The sequence below is a fragment of the Mercenaria mercenaria genome, chromosome 15 (assembly GCF_021730395.1).
Source record: "Mercenaria mercenaria strain notata chromosome 15, MADL_Memer_1, whole genome shotgun sequence".
NCBI lineage: Eukaryota > Metazoa > Mollusca > Bivalvia > Venerida > Veneridae > Mercenaria > Mercenaria mercenaria.
Genome location: NC_069375.1, coordinates 60,833,460 through 60,848,823, shown reverse-complemented (window position 1 = coordinate 60,848,823; position 15,364 = coordinate 60,833,460).

The following is a 15,364-nucleotide window of genomic DNA, read 5'->3' as shown; positions in this document are numbered from 1 at the left end:
TATTCATTTGCGACCCTGTCCCCATTTCATATAACTCATCCCCTCGACAAGCCCACGTAAACGAAAGTCCATAACATCTGGTGTAAGTTAACTTCTTGCCATTGCTGTGTTACTATGACTTAAGAGAGACTAAAATTACTCCTTTCGTTGTACGAAAGTTTTCAGAGCTTAAGTATATATTGCAATTCTGATCTGAAGTTCCATAATACATATCATAAATTTAGAAAGAATGCACATTTGTTTGTACACTTGTAAGACATGCAGAATATTTTTTTCCATCGAACGGAAAGTTATGGTTTCATATGATATAAATTTGAAAAAAAAATGTTGCTGACATAGACAGACACTCATTTAATACTGCCAAATAAACAAAGTTTGACAGACGACTCATTTTCAATATATATTCTAAAGGGAAGCATACTACTTTTTGAATGACACTTAGACGATATTAATTGAGTCGTCAAGGTGTTGAAGCTAAGAAATATTGTCGTATTCACTTATACACGTGCGCACTATACTACGTCCAATTACCATTATTTCTTGTTCACTAACTAGAGCACAGCTATGTTTATATTTGAGCAAGATGTCAAGGATTTTCAAGTTGTCGTTGTTTCCTGGTGACTGACAGTCCAAACCTACAAAAAAAAACAAAAATCCCATAGAACCAGCTAGGCAAGATTTCCTATTTACATCATATCCCCTTCTTGTTCATATTGTGTATATGGTATTGTCAACAGACAGGAATAAAGGAAAATGGATGTAATAGAGTACGCATGCACATTGCATTGAGTAAAGTTTTGATTCCACACGGAATGAAGGAAATTGTCAAAAAGATTTATTGCAGAACTTAAGATTCAAACAATGATAAAATCATACTATAAAATGTCTGTAAATACTACGCAATTAGTAAATAGCATTATATATAAAGATCATAGATAAATTTGATACAATTTGACATTGACTGATAAATGGAAGTCATTGGTACATACAAACTATAAAAGGACTACATGTCAATAAGTAACCGGGTTATAAAGATATTGAAGTCGAATATCAGGCCATGTATATTTTCGTAGAAATACATATTTATCTTGAAATTGAATAGTTACATTTATAGGATGTAAACGGTTCAGAATATAGTTAGTCACTTGAAATAAATAAATGTTTCTCGTGCTTTGAATTTAGTGTTTGTTCTTTTATCGGTAACAAAGATATGAGCAAAATGGCTCAGCATATTGAAGGTCGTTTGACATGCTTGATAGAACTTTATAATAGGGGATAAATGACTTTGATTTTATTTAAATATTTTTTAGCCAGGGAGCCAAAAGTGCGAAAAGTGCCGAGAAACAGGATTTACCTGTCCGGTCATGCTATAGTCAGTTTCTATACATATTATGAAAGTGCAAAGTCTCGCGGATCAGAAAAATTGGGCCTGCAAAACAAAAGCTCTTGCGAAATTTGAGACTATTAAGGGGAGATAACTCTGTATATTTGCATTATTTTAAGATTCAAATAGTTTTTTTTTTACTAATAAAACATGGCATCATGTTTCTAAAATCAGTTCGAATATCTATCTTTTAACATTGCTTTTACGCATAAGGCTTATGCTTGAAAAATACGCAAAATGTACTCATTTTATGTACATTTTATTATAAGATTTGGCACATAAAATACCAGAGAATAAAATAAAAATATTTAACCACAAATTTACAGTACGAAGAAGTAACCTTTGAAATGGTCTTATTTCTCAAAGTCATTTATTAATACCGCTGCAAAACAGTCTGTTAGAATAAAAAATCATCTAGATACTCTAGTTCAGGTTTGGCTAAGAAATACGGGGTATTATATGTACCCCACCCACTTTATATAATGCAAAAAATGTATAATAAAAATATTCGACCAACAACCAAGAAGATACATTCTTTTTATCACGTATACAATATAATCTATATTTTTGACCATATAAAGCTGGGTGAGGGGGATTTAAAAGATTTTAAACGGAAAAAGGGGGTAGGAAAACCTATGTATTTTACAACCGATAATTAGAATAAACAACCCGTTATTTAATAAGAGCAACACTAATGGAAGTCGAAGAAACGTTTACTTGCAAACTATTCATTTGGAAAGTAATTTATTTAGATACTCAATAATGCAATCTAGTTCAGGTTTGGCTAAAAAATACGCAAATCCTGGGCATTTTATGTACCCCACCCACTTATATAATGCAAAAAAAATGTATAATAGAAATATTTGACAAAAAATCAATGAGATATATTCTTTTTATCACGTTTACAATATAATCTATGTTTTTGACCATATAAAGCTGGATGATGGGTATTTAAAAGATTTTAAGTAGAAAAATGGGGTACCCCACCCACTTTATATAATTATATAATGCCAAAATATTGATAATAAAAGTATTCGACCAAAATAAAGGATATATATATACTTTTTATCATGCATACAATGAAATGCATATTCTTGACAATTTAAAGATGGATGAGAGGTATTTTAATAGAAAATAGGGGTACAAAAATGATGTTTTTTTACAACCGATAATTAGTTAACTACCTCTTATTTACAATTTGATAAATACGAGCAAGACTAATGAAAGGGATGGAACCTTTACTTGCAAACTATTCATCTGAAAAGAAATTCATTTTAATATTCTTTCGTGCAATCTCGTTTAGGGTTGGCGACAAAAAGCGCAAATCCGTGGTATTTTATGTACCCCACCCACTTTATATAATGAACAAGAAGTATAATAACAATATTCGATCATCCATCAAGGAGAGATATTCTTTTTATCACGTATACAATATAATCTATATTTTGACAACTTAAAGATGGATTCGGGGTATTTAAAAGAGATTTTAGATTAAAAACAGTAGCCATTAATTAGAATTAACAACCTGTTCATTGTGGTGTGATAAAATGAAAGCAACGCTACCGAAAAGTACTGAAACCTTTAAATTTTTACTATCTCATTTGAATTATTAGTAACTTTAAAATTTCATTTGCAAGTTTGTCAAATCCTAAAAAACAAAAGTAATTGATTCACCAACCCATCTTAGCGAAAATGCACGAAAAACGATATTGTTAGTCCGATGTTCTCTTCTAATGATTATAGTTAAATGCTGATTTATTTGGAAAGTTCGTGACTGCAAAACTTATCCAACTGCTAATAGAAAAGGCAAGGGCAATTACTCTTCACTAATTTTAAAACATATCTTAGAATTATTATTAAGGTGATTTGCACTAAATATGAGCCGCGCCATAAGAAAACTAACATAGGGCATTTGCGACCAGCATCGATCCAGACTAGACTGCGCATCCGCACAATCTGGTCACTTCCCATGCTATTCGCCAACGGTTTCTCTAACTGCAATAGGCTTTGAAAGCGAACAGCATGGGTCCTGACCAGACTGCGCGGATGCGCAGAATAAAACACAGTCTGTTTGACAAAGAATTAGATGAATTTGATTAATACTAGTGTACAAGTTTCGGAAAAGACATATTGAAGTGTTGCAGTCTAAAGTCACATATTTAAAGTCAAAACAATATAACGTATTACCATTTACACTGTCATTGCAAGTTATAGTACGAGATAAAATCATTTTTGTGGTGTAGCCGTAAAGTTTAAATTGATATAAGTATTTCTATATACAGATCGGAAAAATAGTTACGCATATTATGAAGTATTGTATTAATGTCTACTTAAATTGCACGTACAGATGTAACTATTTGTCGTTAGTATTGCAGGAATTTGTAACTTAAATTAAAATAAATAAAATTCAAATTACTATTATAGCCTTTAGTGCCAAACCAGTAAATGTTATCTAAAATGATATGACTCTTTGTATAAATACTTGGTTCATGGCACTTTGTTGTCCAATTCGTAAAAAAATACGACAAATATTTAATTCTAATGTCATGTAATAAAACACTAATTGAAGGGCTTGCCTATCAATAGTCAAAATTATTTGTTGTTTGTCATCCAGACATAGAGCAATGTACTAGGTAATTTATAAGTAATGACAAACAAGCTATTCAGTAAGTTTGTAATTTAGATTATCTAAGACTTATACTAGCATTTTCTGAGAAAAAAGGGTCATGCATATCGTTCACCTGTTCCATTTGGCATAGGGATCATCAAGATAAATATTTTGACCAAGTTTTATGAAGATAGGATAATTAAAATGACCACAAGAATGTTAACAGACTTTTCTTTTGATTTTAGCGGGTGACCTAGATTTTAATTCCATATAACCCAGTTTCTAACTTGGCATAAGAATCATCAAGACAAACATTCTGACCAAATTTCATGAAGATAGCGTCATTAATGTGACCTCTACCGTGCTATCAAGCTTTTCCTTTTATTTGACTTGGTAACCTAGTTTTTAACCCCACAAAATCCAGTTTCAAACTTGGCCTAAAGATGATCAAGTTTGCAAGTGTGTACATGTGTCAGATCAAAGCATAAATGAAACCTCTTTATGGCTAAAAGGTCAATCAAATCGGTTTTCGAATTGAACCGAGATCGTATCGTGACTTCACTCGTAAGTGTGGTTAAAGTCAAACGTAAAATGTCATTTCTAGCGTGTTCATAATTTAACAATTAACATAATTTGGCACTTTGGTTCAAATATTCTGGAACCTATGATTTGATCACTCTATAACACATTATGGGATCTCGCCAGTTTTTGACTGGAACCGAGATATTATGCCAATATAATTTATGTGCAAGTTTGATTAAAGTCAATTGCAAAATGTGGTCTTTACCCCCTGTTCACAAGCCAAAACAGAAAGGTTTGGCTCTTTAAGGGACCCTAACTCTGGAGCCCATTATGGGATTTGGCCAGTTTTCAAAACGCGATTTTATACCAGTACAAGTTGCTATGTTGTTTCTCATCAGTGTTAGGATTCCTCCCTTGCTTCTACCCAACCTGTCACAACGGAAGCACTGGTAGCCTCTTAACATTAAAGGATTTGTCCTCGCTAAGGCGAATCTCTCCGATGCAGCAGACCTGAATGTCCTTATCAAACAATATGTTCTCTAATTCATTTTTTTATTGAGGAGTCCTTCTGCATTCCAATGCATAACCTTGAAAGGTTGCATTGACTTCTTTTTTGTTCCTGATGGCAAGTAGATTTCCTCCCTCGTCTTCTAGCTCTTATACAAGTTGCGCGCAAGTTTGATTTAAATCAACAGTAAAATGTGGTTTCTATCGTGTTCACAAGTAATTGGGGACGGACGTATGGACGGACGAAGGCGATCACAAAAGCTTACCTTGTGTCAATACATGACAGGTGAGCTGAAACTCCGATAGAATCTGTTTGAATTATATATGTTTGGGGGATATAATTAGGACTTTTTTGTACGATTTGTAAAATTTCTTGAATAGTGATATAATGAATTATCATTACATTAATTAGTTTTAAAATCTTCTGAACAGTAAAGATTATTCAAAATGTCTCTTTGGGTTTTTATATTGCAACAGCTGGCCCTCAGCTAGACAATGTATTGGCAATTTCTTGCATAGAAAGCAAAATAAAATATCCTCCATGGTATTCCTAGGCTTCGGTCTTTTTCGTTGTTTTTACAGAAAACGCCTATTGTAATACCATTGGAACTACAAAACTGTTTGAGTTCTATACTTCTGCGACCACAAACTACATTCAAAAGTATATATTTATTGTAACATTATTTGAAGAAATGTCAAGTCCCAATGTCATATATTCAATCATAAGAAAGATAAATAGATTGCACCTGAGTTTTTCAAAGGTAGAAATGTATGTCAAAATGCTTCTTACGAAAATATAATGCTACAGACTGGTGTGTCAATTACCTTTATTACAAAAAAAAAAAAAAACAAAGACAAATATCAAACAGGGAATGCCACGTACCAAAAACGCAGCCTCCCTAAAACGAAACCCACAGCACGCAGACGTGCACACCACAAACACACACACACATACACGTGCACACACACAAGGCCAACACATGAGGACAAAACGAACAAAGGAACACAGTGGGGCACCGCCTTTGAACGGTCAGTGGCAAAAACACCACTGGGGAGCTTAAACCGGTTTATGGTGCGCACCCAACCTCACTCTTATCCCCACCATGTTCCAAAGACACGGGACAGTGTAAATAAAAGTAATCCCCTCCAGGTCAATCTCTAACACACGTAATGGAAACAAAAAGGCATGGCATGTAAAACACAAAAATGCTCGTGTATAAATATATAAAAAGCAAACCTTTAGAACCAAAAACGTATGTACTCAATGCCTTTTCAGAAGACAGAGCAACAAGAGAAACACCCTTAAGGGTCCGACGAAACAGGCCAGTAGACAGATATCAAAACAGTTCAGTCCTGGTAGGATTTAAAAACTGCTAATCATAGAGCCCTCCCCCTCTTCCGTCAGACACAATCAAAGAGGGAAGCGTAGTGTCCAACTGTAAACGGGTTGAACACTAAACATGCGGTATGTCTCAAAACAGTTGGGTCGTAACCTCTTTTAATAAAACGTTTTATAATTTTACCAAATACATTTGGAAAATTACCATGACCCAAGATCTTACGAAGTTTGTAAACCACATCCCCATAAAAACGGGTTTAGAAATACCTTCTCGCAGAAGTGTCTTTAAATTACTATTGAATTTTAAAACTAAATCAGAATTATGATAGTAACATTTAGCAAAATATTTACGCAATTTGTAATAACGGTAGCCTTGCTGAAGAAGTTTACTTGTAATATATTGATTACGTTCATTGAAATGCTTGATATGACTACACGCTCTGGCAAACCGAATTAATTGAGAAATATATACCCCATAAGATGTAGCCTGATGTACATCCCCATCCAAATGGGGAAAATGTACAATACTAAAATTAAAATCACCCCTCTTGTCATAAATTTTGGTATTTATAATATTGTCATAAATAGAGAGATGCAAATCTAAAAATGAAGCATCAGTATCCGAATTGTTAGTTTTAATTAACTGAAGCTCCCTAAGATAAATAGTACCCACCATTTGACCAAAAAAAACGGATTATCCATATTAAGAATATCATCCAGATAGCGTGATGTATTATTAAATGCAGTTATAATATCTGCCTGCGTATCTGGAGAAAGGCTCAACATAAAGTCTCTTTCATAACAATATAAAAACAAATCTGCGAAAAGGGGTGCACAATTAGTTCCCATGGGAATACCAACTACTTGTCTAAAAACTGCATTCCCAAACCTGATGTAAACCAAGACAACGTTTCTTTTATTTAATTTATTCTTTTTCACCTGTCATTCTTAATATTAGATATCTTCAATAGAATTTTATATTATAAATTAAATTCGATTATATCCTTAACCAATAATTGATATCTATAAATACACTTTAATATGTCACAAAATCATTCAATGATATCTTAACATATTGGTGATGTAATGATATCCAAATCTTGCGATATGATCAACCACTTATTCAGTAGTATTTAAGAGTAGATTTAAATATGTTATTAACCTGAAACATGATATGATAAGATAAAACAAATCAATTATATATTGAATAATTAAAGATATATTTGAATCATTTCATGATATTTTTATGTTAATTAATTATTTGAAAATTAATAATATTGTTAAATGAATAAATGATTTACATTTTTAAACGAATTAATGATATCATAAAGTAGATTTAAAATATCATACAGGGATTTGAAGATATCACAAATTAGTGACTGCTACCTGGTATGCACCTGTCTCAAATAATGTACAGGAGAGGATTTTCGACTATGAGTTTCATTAAATACTTAGTCTCAATTTGTGATATTGGGTACTTCCCCGCGTTTTCCGTACTAGTAAATAACTTCACCACGTGTTTGGACTACTTTAAACGCACCGATTCGTAAACTGAGACAGACATAACTAGTTGAAAATGTGTCCCGATTTGAGGCAAAGAGATAAAAAGTAACGTAATGCTAAATACCTTAATGATAGGACAAATTCGATGTTTAACGACATGATTTCGGTATATCATCCAAGAAATGTCAAAATACAACTCATAAACAACTGCAAATATAATGCGTTTCAACTGCAAGAAGATAATTATGAATTGAAGAAGAATCCAATCGTATCTATGAATTCCTGAAAAAAAAACAATTCTCGAATTCCAAAGAGTCGAGCTCATTATTTTTTATCGAATTCGAAGTCATGGATAGTTTCTCTGACTTTAATATTTGAATACTGCTACAAGCCATCAGCAATAACTATTAAGAAACTTAAATGTCTGTAAGGGTCAGTGGGAGGGAATAAACAAATAATCAAAATACTTGTTATGCTGTCAAATATTCAACCTCGAGTGAAGAATATCAGTTAACAATCACTAATATTGTGTACTGAAAACATGAGAAAGTCGTGAATTGCAAGCAGAAAACGCGGTAAAATAACTACCGGGAACTGGAGACAAAAATAGTTATCAGACGATGAAAAACGTGAATAATTTAATAGCTATTAATCGTTGGTTTCTCGAGTTCAATCCAAAAGTGCGGCGTATATGACAATATTTGTAAATCAAATATAAATCAGCGAAAACGAATGATCGGCTACTACAATAGAAGCATGTCTTTGAAATTGTCCGAGAAAAAATATTAACACGCGTTTTTCCACATATGTAATCGTTTATAAAACTTCTATTCCCATCCTGTTTCCTTGCTGTTGAAATACCCGGTGAATCATCACCGAATTATTTTGATCACGCATGCAAATACTGTCTCGGTTGGATAACAGGTTAGTCGACTCGTACACGGGTAATCCACAAAAAGTACAGATAAACAGTTTATTTATACTGACAACGTAAGAAAGGCAATATCTTCAAGGGCGTCGGTCTTTTGTCAAATGAGGAAACTATATACTCCTTCTAGGAAGCTCGTCTCGGTATGTCATGTTTATAAGTTTCAAAACATAAATAGGTTCATTCAAGGACACTCTTTGTTATGGACGGAGGAAAACTTCTTCAAGTACTTCTGCGAAAAACGTTTTATTACATCATGTTTCCAGGTATCATAAACTGGCCCGGCCATCAGTGTACGTTCAAGGGCGCTTATTTTTATGTAAGAATTAAAGTTTGTTCTAGATGTCTGAATTCAAATCGGTCAAATTAGCTGGGCAGATTAAGTAATTTATCCGGGAAAATACTGCATTTGGTGATGCAAGCATGAAATTTGGCATGTTTACTCGTCTGAGCCTACTTTTTTTCAAAAAACCCGTTAGCCACTTAAAACTTCTAAACGGCGGACATTTTTCAAGATGGCCGCCACAGGAATTTGATTTTTGATTTGAACAGACTTATACCAAATTCTTTTTGTCAATTCTGAGGAAAAAAATCTCTTAAGTTTTTTTGAGTGTGCAAAACCTATTTCTGATACACAAAAGACTGGTTTCAAAATCCAAACTGGCGTCTTTTATAAGATGGCCGCCATTTCATGTAAAAAGTACTATTTTGCCGTTAAAACTGACGTTCCTAGTTAAATTAATTTTTATGTTATAGTCAAATAACACGTTTAGAGTGTTGAAGGACAGTTTTTGTCTCGCCTGCGACTTAAGGAACTGACGGCGGACTAAGACGTAGCTTTTCTGGTGGCGACGGCGATGACGACGGTGGTGGTGGCGTCCACTTTAAGTTTATATTGATATTCTTTTTATCAGAAACTACTATGTTTATTGGGTTGAAACTTCACACATGCCTTTGTGGTCAATGGCGCTGTGCCAGGCCAAGTTTCATGAATCGGAAATACATTTTATAAAGATTATCCCCCTTTTCAACTTAGAAATTTCAACATTAAGTCTTCGTATTAAGTCTTTTTCTCAGAAACTCCTAGCCTAGGTTTATTGGGTTGAAACATCACACATGCCTTCATGGTCTCAGGCACTAAACCAATCTAAGTTCCCCAACTCTTACGTGCATTTTAACACAATTATCCCCATTTTAAATCAGAAATTTTAACATAAGGTTTCGTGTCTCTACATGGAATATTGTTAATTATGTTCTTTATGGTCGTCACGGCTTGAGTGGAACTTAATATTAGGCGGACATTTTTAAGATTAAAGTGTATGTAGCAATACACGCAGACACATCAATTTTGATAAACAAAGTACCTGCGTTGTGTCATAGGTGAACGAATGCAGATCTACTGTAATTGTTTCCTCTGGAAGTCATGTCTTAAAATTTTAGTTGCCAAATTTGCAGTTACGTTGATCTGTACACGGGAGTCCAAAACGATAGCATTTACACATACCACAACATTCTGTCTTACATGCACATTTGGTTAGTTCTTTAAAGCTATCTGCAACTGGTGGAATCGTTGTCAAGTACATCTGCCATAGGTTACCTTGTTTCTCCAGTCCCGCTTCAGCAGGATAAATCCATTTGGCAAAACAGTGCCTGTCCCCATATGCAACCAGCTTGGTGTGCAGCATGCTTTGTGTGTTTGGCAAGGGCTACTTGAGTTTGGGGAAGAGCATTATATGACATGTTTTCGGGCAACCATGTCCAGTCTGACTCAATAAATAACAGATGAGTTGCAAATTTGACAACTTATTGGCCAAAATATGAAGTCTTGAGACATGCCTTCCAGAAGAAACGAGTACGGTAGATCTGCATTGCTTTACCTATGACACAAAGCAGGTGTTTTGTTTATCAAAATTGATGTACCTACGTGTATTGCTACTTATACTTTAATCTTAAAAATGTCCATCTTATATGAAGTTTGACCACAAGTTCAAACCAAGCAGTGACGGTCATAAGGGACATAACTAAAACTATTCCGTGTAGAGACACGAAAACCTTATAAAAGGGGGATAATTTTGTTAAAATGTAATTCAGAGTTATGGAACTTGGCCTGGTACAGTGCCTAATGACCATAAAGACATGTGTGAAGTTTTAAGCCAATAAACCTAGTGGTTTCTGAGAAAAAGACTTTATATGAAGACTTAATGTTGAAATTTCTTAGTTAGAAAGGGGTATAATTTTGATAAAATGTACGTCATCAGAGTTATGAAACTAGGCCTGGTACAGCGCCTAATGACCACAAAGGTATGTGTGAATTTTCAACCCAATAAACATAGTAATTTCTAATAAAAAGACTTCAGTTTAAACTTAATGTTGACGCCACAACCACCGTCGTCATCGCCGTCGCCGCCGGAAAAGCAACGCCTTAGTCCGCCGTCAGTTCCTTAAGTCGCAGGCGAGACAAAACTGTCCTTCAACACTATTTGACTATAACATATAAATATATTTAACTAGGAACATCAGTTCTAATGGCAAATTTAGTACTTTTTACATGAAATGGCGGCCATCTTGAAAAAGACACCATTTTGGATTTTGAAAGCAGTTTTTTGTGTATCCAAAATAGGTTTTGCACACTTAAAACATCTAAAGAGATATATTTTCTCAAAATCGACAAAAAAACTCGGTATAGGTCTGTTCAAGTTTAAAAGTCAACTTCCTGTGGCGGCCATCTTGAAAAATGGCCGCCATTTTAAATTTCTAAGTGGCTAACGGGCTTTTTGAAAAAAGTAGGCTTAGACGAGTACTCTTGCCAAATTTCATGCTTGCAAAACCAAATGTATTATTGTTTCAGTTATCTGCCCAGCTAATTGATAAAACGTTTTCTTGATAGAATAACATAAATGGCTACGAATATAACCACGACCCTCGAAAATAATAACAAAACGTATATCATAGAGAAAATGACGGAGGAAAGTCAGAATGTCAATAAATACAATTTAGTAAAAGCGAACACATTCCACATAAAAACCCTGTGTCTTGCAAATATATAGCGTAGTAGTAATTATAAAAGTAATATGAAGCGAATATCATCTGAACATGTATAGATTTTTACAAATAAAAATGCATTGACAAAATCCTACATCAACTTTATTAAAACAAGACTATGTTTCTTGCCAGTATTCAAGTCATTGACAGTTTACATAGGATAAAACAGAAGGGGGTTGATGGATAATGTGGCAAATTTGTGAACACCACTAAACGAAAGATGATGAAACAATCACATTACAGGTCATGTTATGACTTTCCAGACTTTAATGGCCGAGGCTGAAACAGCTGCTTTTCCATGCAATATTGCATGCACGGTGAGGACCGCGGTAGAACCACCGATCTTCATTAGGCCAGTTGGATGTCTTCAGTGCGATGTATCGCACCAATATACGTCAAAGTCAACGGTCACCTTGACCTTTGACCTATCGACCCTAAAAACTTGCCCCTTTTCGACTTTCAGCAAAATGTCAATATCCATTCGATATTTATATGTAACAGACTGAAAATGCTTCAGCACTGACTGGGATTCTAACCCAGGACCTCCCACACCTAAGATGAACACTCTACCAGGTCGCTATAAAAGCTAGCTTAATAGCAAAGAAGTATAAGTTCACCCTTATACTCTACTCTACTCTACTACATAACTATACGCAACCTGTTTTATCAGTCATAGCGCAGGCTAAGCACCACAAAAATCTCTTTTTGAAGGCATATCTCCCAAAAGTGTAGCTTTTATAGTTTCTTAGATGAGCGAGTCGAGAACTTTTCGAAGTAAGCTGTTGATGCTTTACATAATTATGTAATTAATAAAGAGAAATATTTCTAAAATGTATTGATTAAGTTGTTTCTAATGTATGTTTACTTTATGCAAGAACAGACATTGTGTGTCAATATTTTGACACAACGTCTAAAAATAAGAGAAATATTAATAAGAATTGGAAAATGATGCGTTACACGTAAATAGTTTCTGATTAAAGAAGATTATGCTTAACACAAACGTTTCCTTTCGATTACTTTGATACAGCATTTTTCTTCTTTATTGCAGTTCTTATTTCGAAAACGTTTGTTTTGAAATTCACAGTCTTCAATAAAATATCTACACTAACGTGAACCAAACTGATATTTTTTGGAACATATTCGCTTTCTTAGAAATGAAAAATGGGTCCTTAATAAGTAACAAATGAATTGGGGGACATGTGGATGAGACAGTTCTCACTGTATGGTAACTACAACGGTAGCCATGTGTTTGGATTTGCAATATGGCCGCTCAACGCAAAAAATAATGGAACATCATGTAAGTTCTTTAATACGTCTTGCTACGTTTCGTTACCAAACTCTGTTCAGTAACACTGGTAATGTCCAAATAAGTAAAATCCGGACTGACATGGCGATCGGAATCATATTTAGCATAAAAATATCTTATAAACTCATGGAAAGTATTCAATATCGCGTCAGATGTTCCAAAACTTCATTGTTATTATGTATAAAATCAAATTATTTTGACTAAATGGATGTAAATATACTTTATAATAACCTCTAGTATTAGTATGCATAAATTGTGATATGTACAAAGAACCTAAAATTCAAAAGGACACAAAACGTATAGTGTCGTGAAAACATGAATACAACGGTTTGGAAAACAAGTGTACACCTGTTTGGATGATTTAATCTCTTTGGATGTTTGCGGTTTGGACTAACACATTTAACTGCTAATTTTTTGAAAAAAAAAATGTTTCTAAGTTACTGTAATGTTTTCATATTTTACAATGGTACATGTTCAAATATGTCTTCCGACAAGCAAAGCATGGCCTTTAAGCATTTATTTTATATTATTTTAAATGTATATGTTTATAAAATAGGGATGTATTATTCAAAGAAATACACTCATATAATGATCAATGTGAATGCTAATATTTCTAGAGTATTTAATCAAACTCATGTTACTGCTAACAATTCTGAAACCAGTTTTTTCAAGAATTTTTAAATGAGTATACACATATCCTTGTGGATGACCAGAAAAAATGTGTTAAAACTAAGCAAGTGATGAATACATGCTGAAGATTGTTTCAATTCGCTAAACATGACGCACACCTCACAAGTAATATTTGCTTTAGCACTTGCACAAATGAACATCCTCGCGAAAGGCATAGCTCCATGATCTGCCGGAAATGTTATTGTTTGTTTGTTTGTTTTGGGTTTAACGCCGTTTTTCAACAGTATTTCAGTCATGTAACGGCGGGCAGTTAACCTAACCAGTGGTCCTGGATTCTGTACCAGTACTAACCTGTTCTCCGCAAGTAACTGCCAACTTCCCCACATGAATCAGAGGTGGAGGACTAATGATTTCAGACACAATGTCGTTTATCAAATAGTCACGGAGAACATACGCCCCGCCCGAGGATCGAACTCACGACCCCGCGATCCGTAGACCAACGCTCTACCTACTGAGCTAAGCGGAAATAGGTTAAGCGACAGGTTTGATATAAAGGGTTTGCTATACAGGACTAACACCCTATCACCTTTCAGTGTGTACTAACAGATTTATACCCCAGTGATGGTTTGCAAATGACTGTCCCAAGGCGACGCCCAGATGTTAGTTTGTTTCTTTTTTCTACGTTACATATACGTTGTAGTATTTGTATATGTTTTGAGTATAGTATAATAATGTATACATCTATGCATACGTTGCAATGGTCAGCAATATTCATCTTTGTAGAAAATGCAAACGCACAGGCCTAGTACTACGTAAGATAGGCTGCAAGTGCAAGAATACATTATGCATAATAGTTTGTTTATTAGTAGGTCCCCATTAAACGCTTTGTTTCCTGCCTTTCAAAACAAAGCTTTTAAAAGGAAATGATTCACTTGCTTGTTTACTAATATACTGACTTCTGTTCTAATTTCACGACTGTTTACATATATTTCGATGAAAAAGGACAAATATCAAGTTTGATAGGGGGCAATAAAGATCGACTATTCAAATGCCATGTCACTAAAGAAAACTAACTGAATGAATCAGTGACATAAACAAGTACCAATTGGCAAAGCGTTTTGGTAAGGCGTATGTTTAAGCCACAGAAAGTTCCCATCTTCTGATCCTAAATAAGATACCTGCTTACATACATGAGCTTAGCCATAACTTGCTAGGTCAAGTCAAAATAGCGACATATTTCTTTTAAAAGAACAGAAGAATCTTGACGCCTGTGCACTGCATGTCAGATACTCACAGTAAACAAGTGTTTGAAGTTTCATTTCATTCTTAAAAGTGATGTGTGAGGTACCTGCTTACATACCAAGGCTACAACAGTATTTGTTAGCTGAAGGAAGCGGCATAACTCTGCAACGAAGTTAATGTCAGACTAGCAATCATTCTATCTATTGATTATTGAGATACCTGCGTACGTACAAACAAGGTAAAAATTCAATTTAGTGAATCGGGAAAAGGGTCACACCTTTGTAAAAAAGCAAACTAGAATTATGGAACCTTGATCATCATATGGAACAGTTTCAATAAATTCCTACTAGTTA